The sequence below is a fragment of the Ochotona curzoniae genome, unplaced genomic scaffold (assembly GCF_017591425.1).
Source record: "Ochotona curzoniae isolate NIBS_2020 unplaced genomic scaffold, NIBS_Ocur_1.0 contig_78, whole genome shotgun sequence".
In the NCBI taxonomy this organism is placed as follows: domain Eukaryota; kingdom Metazoa; phylum Chordata; class Mammalia; order Lagomorpha; family Ochotonidae; genus Ochotona; species Ochotona curzoniae.
This window is the reverse complement of record NW_024466559.1, coordinates 6,162,310-6,170,621: the sequence shown is the minus strand read 5'-3', so window position 1 is coordinate 6,170,621 and position 8,312 is coordinate 6,162,310. Positions and strand designations below refer to the sequence as shown.

Below are 8,312 nucleotides of genomic sequence, written 5' to 3'. Positions count from 1 at the left end.
ACAGAGTATCATCCCAATCAATTAAAAGTCCCAACATTACATCAGTAACAATTTATAACGTAATGGAATTAGTTGACATGGTATTGAGTAACCAACATGTTAAAAGAGAGAGAAAAAAAAAGAGTGCAAGTTCTGAACCACATCCTATGACTTCTATGTTGACATTACAATTATTAGTTTATATACAACTGCGTTCTATACACCTTAAAATGGCTATAGATTACTATTCAGCTGTTTCATGTCTGTTTTAATTTTAGTATTTAGCAGTTTATAGCGTTGAAGCATGATTTTGCTGAACCTGGCTGTTTTTCGGGTAGTCTAACTCTATAACTCTAACAAGACATATGTCAACAGTTTAAGTGAACAGTTTTATGCGGGGTGTGCAGAGAAATCTTCAATACCCTAGTGAGGAGTAACTAATCTTTGTGTCCCACCCAGTGAGTTTTAAGTGCATCCCCACTGCCTGTTTCCTATCTGTTTCTAAGCTTTCCTTGCTGTTCTCTATCTATTCTAGTTTTTTTGTTTGTTTGTTTGAAAAATCCCTTTCAATACTGTTTTTGCTACATCTCATGGGTTTTTATTTTTTTTTAATTTTAATTTCTCCAAAAATGGCCACAGTTGCCAGTACATGTGCCTCAGTCCTTTGTGGACCAGAACATGGCATGTGCTTCAGTTCGTTTCTCACCATTCCATCCTCTTCACCCTGGGGAAGCTCCAATCAAAGACTGATGGAAGACAGGAAGTTCTCTTCCTTGGCAACTGACTTGGCCTGGCACTTCCCTTACCTAGTGCCTTGGGTGACCTTACTCTTCCTTCAACATGAGGCCTTGGTCTACAGCTCATTGGCCATTTTGTTGATGGCTGTCACTCCCATTGGAAAAGAAGTCATCCCAGAAGCTAGACTGCAATTCTTTGTGTTCCCTCTCATATCATCAGATGTAGACAGTACCTGTGACCAATAAATACTGTTGCACGGATATCTGAATATTAATATATCTTAATTTCATGTTTTTGAGATAATATTTTAAATTTTCATTATGGTCAAAGTCTTGAAGGCTCTACTAAATAAACAGTTCAAAAATAAATAGATTGTGGTCCAGCAGGAAAATAGGCAAAGACTGTAAACAATAATGCAATAAAAATACCTTCAACCTCACTTACATATAGTAAATTTTAAAAATATAAAATCAATAAATCTGTAATATTCCATAATTCCTATAAATTTGTTTGACAAACATTTAAAACAAAATTTGACAGAAAGGAGCATTTGTAGCACAAATAATACACACAGCCATTTCTTTCCTTTGCAACTTTTAGTTCTTACATACTGGGAGGGATATGTGATATTTGTCATTCTGTGTGGGCTTATTTCATGCAACATGATGTCCTCAGTTCCAACTTTTTTGCTACAAATCATAGAAGTTCATTCTTTTTCTGTAGCTGCATGATATTCCATTATATTTGTGGATATATATATTTATACACATACATATGAATAATATTTTCTTTATTCATCTGATGATGGGCACACCTTGGTTGATTCCAGAATGTTTATATTTGATTGAATGCATAAAAATAAAAGCTCACTCTAACATGACACCCTCAAAGTCTTCCAGATCAAAGAAGGCTTAACATGAGTAAAAATCAGTGTGGCTCATCCATATTTACTGTACTAATGAGGTAGCTTTCATCCGAGGATATAACACTACCTCTACTACTCACAGGTTCCTATAGCACTTACATTAGGATCACAGGTTCTAATCAGTAGCCTGGTCAAGTTTTTTTTTTTTTTTCTGCGTGATTTTTGGCAAGATAATGAACAGTTCTATTCATACATCCACATAACAGGAAATTCCATAGCACATATTTCAAAGGAGATTATTGGGAGAATTAAGCTAATAGAAAGAAATAACATGAAAGCATTTAACAGGGTCCATACATAATAATCATTGAAGCCTTATCATTAATGTTTGTATCTGAAAGCCCGGGTGCTACAGGCTATAGAGAATGCTTTCCACTAAGTAAGCAAGTGCAATGCTAATTTTCTGTCAACTCGACTGGGTCACAGACCACTGTTAAGTCACAAATCACACCTAGCTAAGTACCTGGCTTCCAACTTTCAGCTCTGGCTCCCAATTCTAGCTTCTTTCTAAAGCAGACTTTGGGGGACAATGGTGACAGCTCAAGCCATTGGGTCCAACCTCCCATGTGGCAGAACTGGATTCAGTGACCCTCTCCTGACTTCTGCCTGGCCCAACTCTGGTTTTTGCAGAAACCTGGGAAGTAAACCAGCAGACAGCAACTCTCTCTTTTGGTCTTTTTGTACCACACACTTTTGACCTATTAAATAAATAAATATAAGCAAAGAACTTGGAAAGATGTCTGTGCAATGAGAACAGACAAAAATAAACGTTGCTTAAAATCACTAATCATTACAAAAATGAACATGAAATCACAATGAGATACCAACTCATTCCCATGAGGATGGCTACTAGAAGTACGTAAAAGCAAAACAGTAAGTTGTTAGTGAGGATATGGAGAAATTATAGCCCTTGTATATAGTGGGTGGGAAGAAAAAATGGTACAGCTATCATGGAAAACAGCATGGTGCCTCAAAACATTAAGCCCAGAGTTGATGCAGAATTCCATCCTAGATACAGATTCCAAAAATGTGGAAGTAGGATCTTAAACATGTTTGTAACCCGATATTTTAGCACCACTAATCTCAACAGCTAAAATGTGCAGCCAACAGATGAATCAAGATGCAAAAATGTGGTAGAGACCAACAATGAAATATGATTCAACCCTAAAAAAAAGAATGAAAGTTTGTCACATGCTACAATATAAAATGAATCCAGAAACATTGTAGCAAGTGAAACAAGCAAGATAAAATGGAAAATTATGCATCATACCACTTCTATGAAACACCTGGAGGAGTCAAGACCATAGAGACAGGAGATGCAGAGCTGGTTGCCATGGGCATCCAGACAGGCAAACTTCGACCATATTGATCAATGCGTATAGCACTTAAGTTTAACATGATGAAAGAGTTCTGGAGGTGAACGGTGGCAGAATCATGTGAATAGGTTTAATGTTACTGATTACATGCTTGAAGTTATACATTTTATTGTATAATTTTCTACCCTCATGAAAATCGCTTGGAAACAGTGAAAAGCCATAGGAAGACAGCTGGAGTTTAAGTGTTGTTCTGACTTGATTCTGAGATGATTATTTTACCATCACAGCAGCAATGTCAAGTAGCAACCAAAATACAGAATGAACCAGGCTAAAAGGAGTCTCAGCTGTCCCATTCTAGTGACTAAGCTGGTGATATCCAAAGGACTAGATATCAGAGACAGAGGCAGGAGAAGAGGAGAGAAAAGAGAAGATGCTATGATTTGAATGTTCCCTGAAATCAGAAGTATGGTCCCCAAAGCCTTGTGTAGTCAATCCTGAGAAGTGGAAACTTGACCTAATAGAGATGACTTGGAAGTGATGAGATCCGGTTGGGTCTTGGGGTGCAGCTGTGTGATTGTACCTCATGATGCCACAAGGGATCACACGGAGGTAGACACAAGATGCTCCTCTCACCCTATGGTGCCACCTGCCAGACAACAAACTTGAACCTTCCAAACCCAGCGCCAAAATAAATCTCTTTTCTTTACCAAGTTATGCTGCCTTGAGTGTTTACTTATAATGATGCAGAGGGAGGGAGATGAGGGAGGAAGAAGGCAGAATCCAAGGAGTGCAGCTCTGGTGCATTTTGAGAGATTCAGAGAGGACCAGAGCCAGCGAAGCAGACACATGGAGTAAGCACAGGCAACAACTGGCTCCACTCGCCATCCTGTCCCTACATGGCCACCCCTGCTCCACTACAGAGCCCTTGAGTGTGTTCCTCTGTGTGTGGGTGTGTGGGCGTTCCTCTTTCAGGTCTCAACATGGCTTTCTCCATGTTTAGACTGCTAAAATCATCCTTGTTTAAAGAGAGCTCCCCTGACTGCCCTAGAAAACCCTACCCATGCCCCAGTATACCCCTTCACAGAATCTAGTCACAAGCTGAAAGTGTGTCTTTTATTAGTTTTACTTGTTTGTATCCACTCAGACCACTAGAATGCACAAGGTAAGGGACTTCTCTTATGCAAAGTGTGGCCATTGTCAATCTGGCACACAACTGAATGAGTGCAGATGGAGGGAGGCATGAAAGGTCCTATATTTTCTTGATCATTTTTGACCCAAAATTATTGTGTAAGAATTAGCTTGAATTTGTGTTTTTTAAATTGCAAATTGGCAATCTATAATTTTATGTATTGAAGGGATACAAAGGGATGTTATGACTTATGAACACCATCTGCAACAATTAAGTTAATTAACATATCCATTGCCTCAAATACTTACACCATTTGTTGTGCTGAGACGATCTGACCATTACTCTAAGCAATTTTGAAAAGTACAATACTCTGTTATTAACTATATTCATTGCTCACTAGAGCTCCCAAAACATCTCCATTCCTCCAGAGATTTCACACCCTTTGACATTGTCTCCACATCCTCTCCCCAACACACCACTTTGTACAACCATTCTCTGGCTGAGAATTGGTTTGAAAAAAATCTTTGCTAGGAGAATGAGGGGGAAAGAACAAAATAGGATTTTGGAGGGAAAAAAAAAACCAGAATTGTACAAACTTGAGTGGCTACATGATTTAGTGGTTCAAATTCAAAGTTAATTTATTCAACAAATATTCATTTCTTTTCTGCATCAGGCACTGCTCGCTGCTGGCAATTTAACAAGAAAATAATATAGCCAAGAAAGTCCACTTTATATCCCAAAACTATGTTGTCACAAGAAATGTCCTTTATCCTCAACTACCGGAAGAAATGTTGATAGTAATAACAATTGGACAACTGGATTCCAACTCTCATTTTCTGAGCACCTATGATATGTAGAACTTCTGTCCAGCATCCTTTATATATATATATTTTGTAGATAGGGATTTTCTTTTTCTTTTTTTTAAAATTTATTTATTTATTTTTGACACTCTTGACATAATTAGGGTAAAAAAGTTCAAACACTACAGGAAGATGGGCAAAACAAAAAATATGGAATGCTTCATGAATTTGCGTGTCATCCTTGCGCAGGGGCCATGCTAATCTTCTCTGTATTGTTCCAGTTTTAGTATATGTGCTGCCGAAGCGAGCACTCTTTTATATTTCTTATCATGGACAGATGGTTTGACTTAACTTTTTACTTCTTGAGATTTTTTTTATTATTATTTTAAAGGCAACATTACAGAGAAAAGAGAGATATTCCATCTACTGATTCACTTCCTAAAGAGCTGCAACAGCCAGGGCTGAGCCAGGCCAAGGCCAGGAGGGAGCCAGTTTCTTCCGGATCTCCCACATAGATGATTGAGCCCAAGCACTTGGGCCATCTTCTGCTGCTGTCCCAGGACAGAGCAAGGAGCTATGGAAATGAAAAGCAGCTGGGACTCAAATTGGTGCCCCTATGGGATGCCAACGTCGCAGACTGAAGCTAAGCTTGCTAGGCCATAATGCTGGTCTCTGGTGTTTTGAGTTTTCAATATTGAAAAGTGATATTCATCCAGTAACAATCAAAATTCCAAATTTCTATTGCAGTCTTTTCCTGGGCTGGCAATATTCAGGATGGTACTTTTTCATGATACTGGCAGCATCAGGAATATCATCAGGGGGATAAACAGCTGGTCCTCTACAGGTACCGGTACTACGAACTATAGTGCTTGGGTACAGGTAGGTGTCATGGCATAGTGTTGTTGCTAGATGCTTATAATCCATGTTAGAGTTCCCAGCTTGAGTGTTGTCTATTCTTTGCTTCTAGTCCAGTTTCGTGCTAATGCACCTGGGAGGAAGCAGATGGTGGTCCAAATACTTAAGTTCCTAAAGCCCTGTGGAGACTGAGATGACATTTCTGGCTCTTGGCTTTGTCCCTGTCTATTCCTGGCTGTTGTGGGCATCTGGTGAGTGAAGTGAGGATAGACAATCTCTCCCTTTTTTCCTCCCCCATGCACTGCTACTCCCTTTCAAATATATAACTAAATGTTTCAAACATTTTCCACTGTGATTGACCCAATTTTTAGCGCTCTGGCTCACCTGGAACTAATAACTGAGACTGGGGTGCTTTAAGAGGCTGGCCATCACAGGCTTAGAATAGACAGGTAATCATTCATGACAGTCACCATGGCAACATGAATGGGGCTTACACTGAGCTGCTGAGAGTGGGGATGTGAGGACTAGGTGCCACCCACAGGCCTTGTGTCAGGAAGCAGGTTGGCAGAAAAGGAAGCAGTGGTGTGCACCCCAGGAGGATGCCCAGGAGCTAGAAGAGATTCTGATTCATTCATTGCAGGAAGGCAGTCACGGTGCACCAACGTCTGGGGAAATGAATCACAGCCCACAAAGCCGTTTCCAGGAATGACCCAGCACGTCATTACCGAGTCATCAGAATGCTCTGCCATGGTCCCCAGCTCAGGATTCCCCTCCTGCTGTGACTCTGGCAGCGGCTTCATTGCCTGGTTGCCATCATGGGAACCAGACAGGACACTTGATACCTGTTTCACACTGTGCTCCCTCAAAACCGGAAGAGACTGAGGGAAGGCAGACAACATGGATCTCAGATACAGTGGTTGAGCTCCTTTGCAAGGAATAAGGCAAGCCCTTCCTTGGCTCAGTGTCTCGGGGGATCAGTGCACCTCTTTCCTCAAGTCAGCTGCCTGACTTCAACTGTGGAGACATGTGGGAGGTCTTGTGAAATGGAGCAAAGATGCTGGTTTGCCAGTCACCCAGACTATGCCCTGGCTATGACCACACTGGCCTGGTGGCACCTGCTGTGTGACATCCAGTTCTGGAGTTTCTCAGAGCCCAGGTCCTCCTCTAGAAAATGAGTTCATGTTGGCCTCACCTTGAAAGAGTCTGTGTGTGTGTGTACCAACATGACTTTTTCAGATAGACCCACTTCAAAACCTAGGCGGCTATTTTGTGGAGGGGAGTGAGGCACAGATCAGGGGGCAGATCCTGAGAAGATGGGCCCTTGTGTGAGGAAGTGTGTGATGGGAAACCCAAGAAGCCAGGCTCCTGTTGGAGAGAAGGAAAGAAGGTCAGGAATGGGAGGGCTGAGCATCAGTGCAGGCCTTGGCCATCCTTGGGCAGGGAGCACACGACTTGGGTCAGTGACAGCCATTGGATACAGCTGTCACCCCCTCCTTGCAGAGAGCAGGCTTGAACTTGCACAGGGCAGTACAGGGCAGTGCTCCTGGGGCTGTGGCCAAGTGTCTGAGTAAGGATTCAGGGAGAGAACACTCAGAAACCAGGGACCCCAAGTGTCTCAGACGTAGGGTAGTGGGGATTGTGGGACGACCTGGGTGATGGAGCTCAGCCCATGGTGCAGTCCACTTCCTCATCCTCTGGAGGTGGAGACTGGAGGCCCTCAGGGTTGTATCTTTTTCCCTCCAGTCTATGTCCCCAGCTGATGACTCCAGATACCCAACACTCCCTCAAATGACTTCCTGGTCAGGGTGAGGGAGAACCTACCCCCAGAGTCCTCCTAGCTTTAGCCCCACTGGGTGGCTGAGCAGAGATCTCTTCCACAGTGGCCCTCAGAGGATGGCTGGGCTCACCAATAAAGCAGGCGAGGACGCACCTTGGACCTGTGTGAGCTGATGCATAGCCTTTTGAAAAGGTTTTGAGGCAACTTCTGGAAAAAGTGAACTGTATGCACTAAATGGTGCCTTGCAGAACAGATCTACCCTTCGTGAAGGTTCTCCAGAAAAGCTGAGGGAATAAAACAGAACTAAAAGATAAGTTTGAGAGAAATACCTGTTGAGTGCTAGTTTTGCTTTCAATCTTTATCAAATTGGTAGGAATCATGCACTGCTATAGCTGTAAAGATTTCATGACTGTTTTAAAGGTTTATATAGGTGGAGTTAAGTATGAGTAATTTGTTTGGAGGTTTTGCCTACTTTTCTATTGGACTGTGATTTTCTTTTAACTTGGTATCATTTGAATTCTTTATTGAGCTGTTAAATCTTGGTAATAATGTAAACTAAAATATGTTATGTCAAACAATAATACAACATTAAGTTGAACAGAAACAGTTAAACAGAGAAAAATCCAATCCAAAAATGTTTTTGGAATTCGCACTTTTTTTTTTCATAACGCACACTTGTCTTTGAACCTGTCAAAGACTCATCCCAGTCCTCATGACAGCTGGTAACAACTGAGAGAAAGGGAGAAGCAGCAGCCTGTTCCTGGGGTCTGTAGAACTCTCATCACCATTGCCA

General features: G+C 41.6%; 1 non-coding gene across 1 annotated transcript; it reads right to left on the bottom strand.

Moving 5' to 3' along the window:
• Positions 1 to 5,091: 5,091 nt before the first annotated feature.
• LOC121164481 lies at positions 5,092 to 5,198 on the bottom strand. The gene has a single exon (XR_005885101.1). It is a non-coding gene; the product is annotated as a U6 spliceosomal RNA (small nuclear RNA).
• Positions 5,199 to 8,312: the final 3,114 nt, after the last annotated feature.